At 44.5% G+C, this 13,273-nt stretch overlaps 1 protein-coding gene and 1 long non-coding RNA gene across 5 annotated transcripts in view; both read left to right on the top strand.

Annotated features, from left to right (window-relative positions):
- LOC135386030 (atrial natriuretic peptide receptor 1-like) overlaps positions 1-13,273 on the top strand; it is a 378,177-nt gene that overhangs the window by 153,840 nt on the left and 211,064 nt on the right. The window lies entirely within an intron of this gene.
- Positions 4,978-9,595, top strand: LOC135386029 (uncharacterized). Of its 4 annotated transcripts, XR_010420568.1 has the most exons (5): positions 5,005-7,784; positions 7,864-7,927; positions 8,004-8,468; positions 9,271-9,356; positions 9,465-9,595. It is a non-coding gene; the product is annotated as an uncharacterized LOC135386029 (long non-coding RNA). The 4 variants fall into 4 exon arrangements; XR_010420566.1 differs by having other exon boundaries at positions 4,978-7,784; positions 8,004-9,356; XR_010420567.1 differs by having other exon boundaries at positions 5,011-7,784; positions 9,271-9,595.

Below are 13,273 nucleotides of genomic sequence, written 5' to 3'. Positions count from 1 at the left end.
TGGAATGGAAACCTAAGACTGTTTTCTATTGAATTGCACGCTTTGACTTCCTGTCGAAATGAAGTAAGGGAAGTTGCAACGTCATGTGGGTTTACGTTTCCTGTCCGAAGTTCTGCTGGAGTCGCATAGCGTCAGCGTGTTTTCAACGTTCTTAAGGCATAAATGGGCGGATGTTCAGTTCTTAACTGCACTAACTCTGCGGAAAAAGGACATAAAATTCACTTTGTACCCTGGAATCCTGCGCCTTAGGAAGAATGTCGTCAGCGTAAAACAAAATTGAAGGAAGGGGCGTAGGCACTTGTCACCAAATGCCGTGCTGTGTACTTACCACGTCGAACTCTGCGTGGCTGTGACAACATAACAATTTTCATTACAGTCACAACTTCGTCTCAAAGTAAAAGGAAGCGACTACATGCGTATGATACTCAGAGTGCAGAAGATCGCTCTGTTGAATACTGCCTGTACATTTTATTGTACCATATCTGAAATGTTGCTTGTTATCTGAAACGTCAAATTGACCTCGTTGTAACGGAACATTACGCACAGCAAAAGATCGCGATTCCAATGCGCCTGCCAAACGTAACCGAAACATGCACAAAGTGTCAAGAAATCTAAATTTTTGCCAAAAGAAGAGTGCGTGCGAAGTATTTGTTATTAAAGCAAATTACGTGTCTGGGGGCAGATTTTCCAAATGGAACTCATATTGGTTGTCGTTTCAGCTAGACGTTCTAAACTTTTGCTTTGCTCGAATTGAGCGAAACTAAAATTGCGGACTGGAAGTTCGACTTCCCAGAATGCGCATAGCGCCACCTCTCCACTCATGACGGGATACTTTTTCTGTTTTCTTTTTACTCTTGGCACCAGTATCGAATTGTACGAACTACGGTATCTGCATATGAAATTAAGATATCTGCATTGAATAGAAATGCCTGCTCGTACTTTCCTTTGAGAAATGAAAATGAGCTGGGGTGTGTGGTGTATCGCTTAATCGCGTTACCCTATTCAGAAGGATGCGACACCTGGGCAGTCTTCCTTTTAGACTTAAAGATATCATAAACCAGGTTACCGCGAAAATTCCTTTTGATTTACATATTCGCGTAGGACCTGAGCGCACAAAATGTCTCTCTTAGTCATTCATATTGTGCCGTTGGGATCTGCATTTCAGAAGCCGAAATAGCATATATAGCCACAGTATCTTTTGCTGAAACTTACGATCTGAAATCCGATGGAAATGTGCCACAGGAATGGACTGAATAGAACAGGAAGGGCGGCATGGCGCCTCTGTGTGCAAGCTAGAAACTCGTGTGGGATGCGTTGCCGCTACCGGAAGTTCCTGCTTTCATCATTGGGAGGGAGTAAAACCTTCCTGTTGCCGCGCTTCCGCTGGTCCTTTGCATTGAACCTGGCTCTCTAGATCAGTACGACTTTCACAGGATAGCTCAGCTGCATGACAAAAAACAGCCTCAAGCGAGATCTTTCAGTCAGACAGAGTCTGAGTTTATAACCAAATAAACGTGCATGGTATGCAAAGAGGACGACAGGAGTACGGTACACGCCTTCTTCATTTATGACATACTGCCTCGCAGTTCGTCAACATCCGCCATATTTTCTTTTTAATTTAATAGGCAACAAAATCGGGTGGTGACTATAAGCTACAAGTAACTCGTCACTGTAACTAGTTACCGCTTCTGGTTACAGGAACTGTAAAATGTGAGTGTTCAACACGCATGTATTGCAATATTTTCCACGCGTCAATTCTCTAGCGTCGTTTTGTCGAGGCTTACGTTTTTCCCATCCAGGAATTCCACAAATTTTGTCATCTCACACGCAGTCAGGATGGCCTATAGCTTGGACCAACTCCTACGGTGCTGTTAGGGCCCACGGGAAATGTTCTGCTTATAACACGGTATAACTATACAGGGTGTTTATTTAGCTGCAACAAATTTTCATAAAAAGGGGAGTTGCCTTAGGACGCTTTTACTTTTGTCGTTGGATTAGTCGAAGGAGCTGCTACTAGGAAAGCGTATTTTTCTCAATCACGGGAGTAATTAACAGAGATATTTTAAACAACTCTTTAATTATTGACTTTAGGAAGCACATCGCAATTGCGATATTAAAGCCCAATCCCCATATGATGCGCTCGAACCACTGATGAAGCACAAAAGTAATCACAGCGCGCTACAGACTTAAGTATTTTACTTCCGTCGTCTGCTGTACACAACAAGTAATCTGCAAAGAGGCGACAGTGACGACGATATCACCGCCCTTATTTAACGTCACAGAAAGACGTAGCACGTAATTCATGCAAACCCTTTTCGCGGTATGTTTCACGATCTTTGTTTTCTTGTTTTATTTTTTTCTTGCAAGGAGCTTTGTTCATCGCCACAAAATATCAGCGCCTATCGCACCGGGCAAGGGTGAGAGCCGTGCCCAGCAGAATGAGAGGACTGATACTGCGAGCGACTCCGAACACATGAAGGAAGATAAAGAAGAGAAAAAGAAATACAAAACAAAGATCGTGAAACATACCGCGATGAGGATTCCCTACATCGCGTATGACGTTTTCCTGTGACGTTAAAAGCGAGGGCGGAGATAGCAACGACGCTGACGCTCTTTTGTCGACCACTTGCGGTTTACAGTAGGCGACAGCGGTCAAATACTTAGGTTCGTAGCGCGCGCTGTGATTACTTTTGTGCTTCATCAGTGCCTCGAGCACATCATGTGGACATCAGGCTTTAATATCGCAATTGCAATGTGCTCCCTAAAGTCAATAATTAAAAGGTTGATTAAAATATCTCTGGTAATTAGTCCCCTAATTGACAAAAAATACGGTTTTCTAGTAGCAGCCCCGTCGAGTAATCCAATGACAAGAGTAAAAGTGTCCTAAGGCAACTCCCCTATTTATGAAAATTTGTTGCAGATAAAAAGAAACCCCCTGTATATGCTTGGACAGCGAAAGTAGTAAAACAAAAATTGTTTGAGTTACATTGATCAGGCTTTTTCTTAAAATGTAACTCTAATGGAAATACGTTACTGTAACATGGTAAATGTAGCTGTTTCGTCTCAAAAAGAGTAACTGTAGCTCAGTTACTCTAACTTGTTTACTCAGTTACTTAGGAGGCGCACCGATTCAACGCCGGAAGAGCGAGTGCTCGACAACTGTTCTGTTGCGTGACTTTGTGACGTTGTTCCCAGGGAAGAGAGGGAATTAAGAGGTTACAACGTATCATATTAACGCGTTAGCACTAGGAGTGTCAAAGTGGAAAAAGTTGTATGTATATGTGTGTGTGTGATGGTGAAGCCTCACCGAGACAGAGGTATAAGTGGATATGTAAAGGGGAGATAAGAGGGTAAATGTCAGTGAAGGTAAATGATATGAAATTAAAGTAGTTGGAGATAAATAAGAGTAAGAGGGAAGAGTAATTCAAGGTAATTAAAGCAAGCAAGTTGAGTTTAAGGGTAATGAATGTAAAATATATGTAATTAAGAGAAAGCTTTAAAAGCTTTAAAAAAGTTAAAGCTTACCGAAGGTAACCATAGGTTACCGGAGGTAATTACATGTAATTAAAGGTCATTAACGTCAATTAAAGGGAAATTGAGGTTAATTAAAGCAAGTAAACGTAATTAAAGGGAATTATATGAAATTCAAGATTGCCTCAGGTAACCTTCGGTAATTATAGGGTAATTTAAAGTAATTGAGGCTAATTAAATGTTAATTAAATGGACTTACATATAGTAATTGAAAGTGTCGAACCGGATGTCAAGTATAGACCGGAGGTGGACAACCGGACGTCAGGTTAGACCGTAAGTGGACAACCGGAAGTCGGGTTTAGACCGCAAGTGGATAGCCGGAAGTCACGTATAGACCGGAAAAGGCGCTTAATGCTAACGCATTTCTCTCGCATTTACCGCTAAATCGCCACTGAATTTATTATACCTACATGATCATAAACGCTACAGTGCAGTGCACTTATTCTCTTGGTGGTGAGCACAGAAAACTTCGTGGATGCCAGAACTGGAGCCGCTGCAGCACGCAATGACCGACAACGAGGGGCTGGCGAGCTTTTGTAGTACTCATTTTACTCGAACGAACGCACTTTCGCGAAAGCATCATATGCGTATTTTGTATTCTGTTTGCATGAATTTCCATGGGTGCGAGTGCTCCAACGATGAAACGGAAATAAAAGTAGAAAATTCAGGGAAGCAATGTGGCTGTGAGGACAAGACCGAGTATTTGCCATGTTCAATATCTCCTTCGTCGCGACGTGCTAGCACCATGGGGAGCAGAAGGTCATCTACCTCAGCAGACTGGCGGTCCCCATCGTAAGGGTTATGCACCCTTGTTCCAATATACGGGACCAAAGATCCATTGGTGAGGGAGGGCACCACCACCTGAAGAAAACAAAAACAAAAGAGAACCGGAAAGTTGGATGAATGGCAAGTCCCAATCGCGGAAAAAGCGTACACAGCTCACCAGTTGACATAGTTTTTCTGACGCCCTCTGCCGTCTTCTTCTTCCACTTGGTCTTTAAATTGTCCCAGGCCTTCCGAAGCTGCCTTGAATTTCTGCGGACAACGCCGGGCATGCTGTTGAACTGGGACCACACTGGGACGTAAGCCTTTCCCAGGTGTCCTGTTTTGCCTTCGTTGACACACTATCTGTCTTCTTGTTTTCAAGTACTCCCTTGTACGTCCCAATCTCATCGGCCGACATATACGGCTTCCGTTTAGACATATTGGCAACGAAAACCACGTGTTACCGAAAAGTATCCAAGGGCGGGGAAGGAAGACACGCAAAGCTTTTTCTTTCTCTTCGGCTAAGGACACGTGACATAGTTCAGACGTTATTCTGCTGAGAATAGAAAGCGTAAGGCACGTTCAAAAATTGCCACTAAGGCACTAGAGAAGGCTTCCTTTCTGGGAAAGTCTCTTTCGGGCTACACTCTGAGAAAAAAGGGAGTCAAGCTGGAGTTAAGCAGGAGTAAAAGTTTATTTTACTCCCACCGGGTCAAGATAACTCCATTGAAAAGTCCCACGCTCGCGGTTACTCCGTCTTGCTGTTATCGTAACTCCTTCGACCCTTTCTGTACTCCGTCATGAGAGTATAATAAACGAGCAGGATCGGCGGCCAATTTCGCCTGGAAGCGTGCTTCCCCTGCAATGCTCCTTAACAACGCGTTTTCGCGAAAAGCGGTTAGAATTTTTGCAAGTGCGCAAGCAGATTCGGTTACCTCGACGTGTAACTTACTTAATAAAATACGGAGCACACACCTACCTCTAATCTCTGTTGTTCCCCTGGCGAATAAAAAATTATACATGGTAGCCTATGAGAAAGAAACCGAAACTGTGCTCTGTCGTGATTTTCAGTGCAGTGCCTTTTAGCAAGGTGCGCAACCTGTTTCACGATTACTGTGTCGCTGTCTTGCATATGACATAAAGGTTTCGATATTACGCCGACGAGATTTTGTCCCCGTTCCCAGAATTCGGGTTGCCGCCAATCCTGAGAATGGACGAGAATGGCGCGAACCAGGTTTGACTTACTGCAAGTACCTCTGCTCTGGCTGTTCAATGTGAAGCTTATTACTTTCCCTGGGACAGGGTTCAAATTGAAAAAATTCAAATGGGAAGTGTGCAAAGGAGAGTAGACGAAAAGAAAATTCCTTGGCTCAACATAATAGCAGCATTTCGTGTTTGTCTCGTACTTCAAACAATTTTCCCAAAATGTGACCTCTTGTCTGTTCTGTGCATCTGTAGCATGCATGAACCAAGTGGAAGGAAAGTAGGTCATTTGATATGTATACCATACGAGTGAGTTTGAGACCTGTATCTGCTGTCTTGTGATATTTTCCTCACGGTGAGGCTACTAAATAAACCCAAGCAGCACAAAGGACTGGGATTCGGCTGGGAACGTAACGGGGATGATGGGTTCGAGGTGGCCGATATCGCCGTCACGAGCCCGACTGCTTCCCGACTATGTGAGGGGGAAGAATTGAGGGAGAGGGAAACTACATAAAATTATTTCCCGATAGATCCCCGTTCGTGTCCCGGTCAGAATTCTTTCCCGATAGATTCCCGTTTGCGTCCCGGCCAGGATTCTTTCCCGATGGATCCCCGTTAACGTCCCGATCTGCTGTGGTGTACTGGCTAAGTATTTCTTCCCGCTCGTCTCCCGATGTTTATGCAGATTCGGTAACACGTGATCGGATGGTACAGCTCGAGACAAAGTTTCTGAAACACGGGTTTTCTGTATTGGACTTTTCCCAGCCACCTTTGGGAAATGCTTGTTGAGCAGAATCCTTGGGGATTCTGTTCAACAAGTGTTCCCCTTAGGCCGCAGGGGAGGCGTAGAGAAGTGAAATACAAAACACCCGTGTTTCAGAAACTTTTGTCCCAAGCTGTACGAGACAGTGAAGCATCCCTTCAGGAAGGAATTTGGCTGTCTGGTATGAGGTAACTCTTTCAAACATTGGGCTGCAGTTCACTTCATGTGTTGTGTTGTGTTGTGTTGTATGACGGAAAACATGCACACGCAGCACCCTGAACAGAAGTATTAATGGAGCCTCACTGCAAAGCACGCAAGTACAAGATACTCGGGAAGAGTCGGCCACGCCCGAACGAAACGACCGAATCTCCCGAATCGAAAAACTCACGTGAAACGAAACGAAGAGAGCTTTAGCAAGTCGAACTGATCGGACGAAAACCGCTGCACCGAAACCCGCAAAGACTACGCTGGAGCTCCCTGCATTTGGGCTACCGCGACTGCCATCGCCATCATCTTTGTTTTGGTTGTCATTGCTGGGTGCAAATGGCCGGCGTGTGTGTTCTTAATGTTTCTGAGCAACAAGTTTTGCAAAGTTTGGTTCGGAGGGAGTATGGAACGCCGTTTTGTGGTCAACGTGGCCAGAGTGCCTCAAAAGTACTCCTGCCGCATTCTGGTCACTGTTATAAATGTGAATCCCTGCCACCATCAGCAGCTTTTAAGTAGATTCATGGCACATGAGGAACCTGCGATGTACACCATCGCACACAGTCAAGAAAAATGTAGCATTTAACCTTGCTTTCCTTCATTATAACAAACAAAAAAAAAGAAAGAAAGAAAGAACACTAGAGAAAGGGTCGGCAAAACAGTGAGTGTTTTGTTGTTTTTGATTCTATTGATCTCTCACTGTCAGGTTGCACTGCCGATCTGTTCACAATCATAACTAACTAATACCTTAGCTTTGGCCAATCTCATGTTGCAATTTTGCTTCAAACACAACATTCAGGGATTCTTATGAAAACAGCAGCATTTCTGAAAGATCCTGGAACGGCCACAATCTCAAGAGGTAGTACGATTCTACCCGTCGTCATATTTCGTCCGCCAAGCCATTGCGCGGAGATGTTGGCTCCATGCCCATTTCAACACAGGCTCACCCGCGCTCGCTCGCGCGTCGTCGCTTGTCTTCCATGCCACCAGCCAGCGCTGCGCGCTGCCTGTCGCGCATGCGCTGTTCTTGTTGGCTTCGCTTTGGCTGCTGTAACGGTCGTTTCTCGTCGCCGCGTGTAGTTCGCGTAATTGCGAGCGTTCCAGCAAGTCTAAAGCGTTTTAGAGGCTTTGTATTGTTGTTCTCACCTGGTGCTGTCGTTCTTGCAACCCGTCTGATATTGCAACTGTCTGTAAGTGGAAGCGTTTCTTCTAACCGCGAGCAAACCAGTCGGTCTCGTTTGACATGTCAAAGAGTGAAGACGCTACCTTGCATGTGAAGCCAAATCGTTCTTCGCCTTCAGGATTATTGCCGTTTCAGGTGTGTAATTAATATAACTCTGAAGTAATATGTTCGACTGCGCCATGCATTCTCATTGTTCGTTTTACTCTATTTGCAGGGATCTGCGCAACGACAGGGAGATAGAACGCCAAGTGAAGTCGACTGTGTACTTTGTGCAGACGGTATGTCATATGTCTCTACACTGCTCTACATATAGGTGTCCTGCCATCGTATTTTCTGGAACGATATTTCTTGCAGGTTCAGCGTGTATGACGCAGCGGCCTTCAGCAAGAGAAACTCAAGCACCGTGTTCAAATGCAGTGGGGACTCTTGCTGGCCATGACAACGCTTAGAAGTGCTTTTTCGGAAGAAGGACAAGTTGGACCGGAAATGAGGACCTAGGTGTGCTCTTTTGCGCTGTTGTTCACCGTTCGATCATTACCAGTTTTTGTGCCCCCGTGAGTTCAACGCTTAGGTATGTTGATGATAAATGGATATGCGTTAAAAGGTACGTACTCCGGAGTGGTGAATTGTTCTGGTGAAGTGATTCGTTGCTGCTATCTCCTGTTTCGTGAGGGTTCTTGTCGGTACTCATATACCGCAGGCATGAGGGGCTTTCTTTGCAGAACATTTCAGTAAACCAAGACTGCAGCATTTTCAAGATTGCCATAACCAGCATCAATGCAGCTCTCATGTCAACATCAGCATCAAGACAGCTCTGATGTGAGCATCAGCCAGCGCAGCTCTGATGTTAACATCATCAGAGCAGCTGTGATGTTAACATCAGACCTGATGTCGCTTTTTTTTTCAATAGGGATGCTTCTCCTTGACCATGTTTTTTTTTTTGCTTATTGACGTTTTTGTGAAGGAACGCTGAATATGCGCACACCATTGACTGTCAGCTCTAGTCCCGGTCAGCTGTCATTTTTTACAGTTTTCGTTGTAGTAATTGCTAGTCATTTGCACCAAAGGCGCTGGATGTGAACTATTTTCTCTTTCCTGGACTTGCATTTCTCCCAGTCGTTGGCTTTGTCATTTTTTCATAATTTAAATTTTCTCTTGGTAACTCTTGAGTTTCGTAATCCCTACGCTGTGCATTTTACCATTTTTGATAAAGCTCATTCCACGTACCGTGCACATACTATTTTGTGCTGAAGTGCAGCAATTGTTTCGTTACGTCTAATGTTACATGCCATTCATTTTTGTGTCTGGGCAGTACTGAAGCGTGAGCAGATAGGCAGACTGCCTATTACTGCATAACTTCGTTTTCTTTGAGGCACCACCACTTGGACAGGCAGACCGCCTCTTGCTGTATACTTTTTCTTTCTTTTGAGACACTGTTGACGTGCGAGTGGTTACGCAGGCAGGCTGCATATTACTGTATACCATTTCCCACCATGCAGCAATTTTACCGTTACGTCTAATATTAATGCTACAAGCCGTTCATTTCTTCCAGGGCCATTGCCGAAGTGCAAGTGGTTAGGCAGACTGCCTACTACTGCATACCTTTTTTGTTTCCTTTCAGAGACCACCTCTTACTGTGTACGTTCCCCCCCCCTTTTGAGACACCATTGAAGGGCCAGTGGTTACGCAGGCAGGCTGGATATTACGGTAGACCATTTCCACCCTTTTCTTTTCAGGCTACATTGGCAATGACAGTAGTTATGCGGACATGCTGCATATTTCTGTATACCCCTCTTTTTTTGTTTTTCATTTCAGACACAATTGGCATGCATTGGATGATGCAGGCAGACTGCTTAGTGTACACCACTCGTCGTTTAGTCTATTGAGGTGCTCCAAGTGTTGTGTCAGTCTATTTCCTCTCCGAAAATAAAATGTTGGGCTCTACACACACTGTTTACACTCAAAATTATTGTAATTATTAAAAATAAGCATATTAATGCCAAAATATGCATGGGGGGGGTAAATATGCATGGGGGGAGCCCCTGCCAGCATTATCGGGGATCCGCCGGGGACCTGCTGGGACCGAATACTTGCTGCCGATGTCGGTCCTTAATCATCCCGGTGTTGCAAACTGGAGGAAGGACCGGTATCGGCTGGTGGCATGCCCCCGACTTTGTAGGATTCTTTCCCGATGCTGGACCGGCTTCGCCCCGGTCCTTTGTGCTGCTTGGGAACGTTCTTTCAAAATTAAAGACTGCGGTGGTGCTTTTGAGTGCACTGTAGGGTCATGCTGTGCGTCCTGGAAGAATTTGAGGAAGCTAGTCGTCATTAGAGGTTTATTTTCACCCTGTAATAGACGATATGCATAAACCCCAGATGCCAGTGCAATGCGGTACATCTTGTGAGCCTGTTCGTTCCTTTGGCACCATCCTTCTCTCCCTCATTCCGAACCTGATGCCATCAGGAAGGAGAAGGAAGCGCCAGGGAATGAACAGGCTCCCAAGACACTGCATCGCACTGGCGCCTGGGATTTATGCATATCGTCTATTGGGGGTTAGTTGGACTCCACTATCGGGGTTAACATAACTCCATCATCAGAGCTTACTATACTCCCTCACTGGCATTTCATATACTCCCCCACAAGTGTTTGATAAGCTCCCTCACAGGCTTTTAGTATGCTCTTCCATGGGAGTTAGCCTAACTCCATTGAAGGTGTTTAGTGTACTCCATCACATGGTTTAACCTGAGTCCATCAGAGGTGTTTAATATACTCTGTGACAAGGGTTAACCCAACACCATTGGAGGGGTCCATCATACTCCAGCATATGGATTAACCCAACTCTGTCAGAGGTGTTCAGTATACTCTGTCACAGGTTGAACCCTACACCATGGGGGGTGTTTATTATACTCTGTGACAGGGTTTAGCTCAACTCCCTCAGAGGTGCTTAATATACTCCGCAACAGGGGGTTAACGGAACTCCGCTGTGGGTTTTTAACCTTACTCCCTCTTGTCCTGGAGTTAAGGTAACTCCTCAGAAGCCTAAAATTTTGCACCTGGGAGTTACAGCTTTTTGCCCCGACAAAGGAGTGTTTTTGACTCCCTTTTTTCTCAGAGTGTACCTACGGAAAGGAAAGGAATGCAAAGAAGGAAAGCAGAGTTCAAAAATTCGAGGGACAACCAGGCCTTCCTTTTTCTTGGTAGAAGGACGTCAACCACCTTCTGTGGCTCTGAGTTGTCAAGAAACAGAAAGACATGTTAGCCAACTCTTAACGCAGCACTCCAATCATCAGCTCACCAAAAAACTGGAACAAAAGCAATGCTGCACAGACAGTACGGAAATTCAAAATAAATCTGCCGAAGCCTACGCGCGGTTCACACTCTCGAACAAGAACAACGCTTTTGAAACCGGAAGTATACACAGACATTCTCAATAAGAAATCACAAATGAACGCCTCCGTGCTCAAGACACTGTTCCTGGCGTACCTTGAGGACAACTTCCCCTCAAAAACAGTCATCTACACAGATGGCTTCAGTACAGAAGACAGACCTGCAAGTGATTTTATCACTGAAACCATGCAGAAGGGATACAGGCTCTCATACGGCACCTCATATACCGCTGCTGAACTGCACGGTATATTCGAAGCACCATGCCACATCAAAAAATCTCGCCCGAAAACTTGGCACATTTGCACAGATTCCAAGTCCTCCCTAGAAGTCATCATCAAAAGATGTGATATGAATTATCTGGTGCACAAAATCCTCACGTTTCTTCATTTCGGTTTTCTTCATTCGTTTTTGTTCATTTCCTCAGCGTTAGTGATATACGCTCCGTAGCAAAGGCATTGGTCAATCGTTACCAGGCTACAGCAAATCGTCTTTTAAACCAGACTGATGAGCAAATGGTTCGCGTGAATGGGTGTTGCATAGCAACGGACGGTATGCGATTCAGAGTGCTTTGTCTCTGGAGCAGGAGGTAACCCGAGGGAGGCTAAGGCCCTGTGGTCTAGACTGCCGCAGATTCTCTGTTAACTTGAAATAAAGTAAACCACAGTAAAATTTGGTATTCAATGAATCACGAAAATGTGATGCTCCTACAGCAGTGCGGCATTGTAACAGGTGCCGTCGGAAGATATTGCGGTACCAAACTTTCTTTTTTCAACATTCCTGCTCAGGTTCAATTGACTAAATTTTTAATTACGAGACGGATGTTGACTATTCATGCGAGTTGATAATCGTTTTATATCCTCCAAATAATTCGTCGTATGAGACACTGTGAGGCACTTCCCTTCATACTTCCTTACCGGTTCGCTCGATTTCTCTGTGTCTTTTGAGTACCCATTTTATTCGCCAAATTCCAAAGCATCGCATTGTGCTGAAAGTGCGAGTGCAATTAGTTGAGCCGGGAGATGATGGTTGTTTTCGCGAGAGCAACCACCTCACTAATAAGACACCTGACCTGCTGTTACATTGTGTTGCTTAACTTTCGATTGCTGCCACTTCATACTTGCACAGCCTACGTGTCTTACGTTATTATTCCCTATGTAACTCCCTTCTTTAATACCAGAAAGCTCGTTTTGCATCCAAATCATTATGTGAGAGAGCACAACATGTTTGTCTCAATGAACATTATTTTGGACCTTGTGGTTTTCCAACGCTCCGAAACAAAAGTTCATCCTGATGCCATGCTTTTCTACTATTGCTCTTCTATCTTCATGCAAGCGTAATAAATGGGGATTATGCTCGAAGAAGAACAACGGACTTACCGCGTATAAGTACCGCATATAACTACATATCACTGCAACGCAAGGTGTGTAATACGTCTCCCTAAACAGTAATTTTATCGGTGACGGGTCGTATATGAAATTTTCCTTTACTTCTAGGCGTAGTAGCAATTACACATTACGATTTTTTGACTGGATACTGTCGAACCATATGCGCATCTAATAATTTCACCTGCTTCGAAGTAGCACACGCAATTACGAATTCCTACTGCATAGCAATGTGTTACCATACGCAGGTGCACAACCCTAGGTTTTTCTAGTTAATAAAGATATATTTCCTCCTCCTCCGTGTCCCTGCTTGGATCGCTCAGCGATAAGGCAGAAAACAGCCAACCGGAATTGCTCCTATTCTGTAAGATGTCCGTAGAGAAGTTAATGGTATGGGATGGAAAACTATGAAATTAAACTCGTTGATTACACATAGCCTACAATCTAAGGTTTTTTGCGCATCTTTATAAGGAATGAATAAGAGAACATTGCATGAGCGTGTGTAAGGGAAAGCAAGTAGTCGTAATAGATCTTTTAATCTTCCGCTGTCGCGTCAGTATTGCTGTGTCCGTTATTAACATTTTTCAGTTTCCTGTCATACAGCTCCGTTTCGTTCAGATGTTTTCAAAAACCTCATTTTTAAAATACCTAAAAGGAACGGAAGTTTATTTGATGGAAGAAGAAAAGCGCTATCAAAGGTCCAGAAAAAGTGCCCGACAAGCCGATGCTCCATCAGCTTGCCCGGCACTTTTTCTGGCACCAATTCCTGAGCAACACAATGTTATCCCATGCCGTGCTGCTATCGAATCATATCTGCGCAGTTTTGACGGACACCGCTTATTCTGGGACATATC

The sequence above is a fragment of the Ornithodoros turicata genome, chromosome 2, assembly GCF_037126465.1.
Source record: "Ornithodoros turicata isolate Travis chromosome 2, ASM3712646v1, whole genome shotgun sequence".
Classification (NCBI taxonomy): domain Eukaryota; kingdom Metazoa; phylum Arthropoda; class Arachnida; order Ixodida; family Argasidae; genus Ornithodoros; species Ornithodoros turicata.
This window is presented reverse-complemented; position numbering and strand designations above follow the sequence as displayed.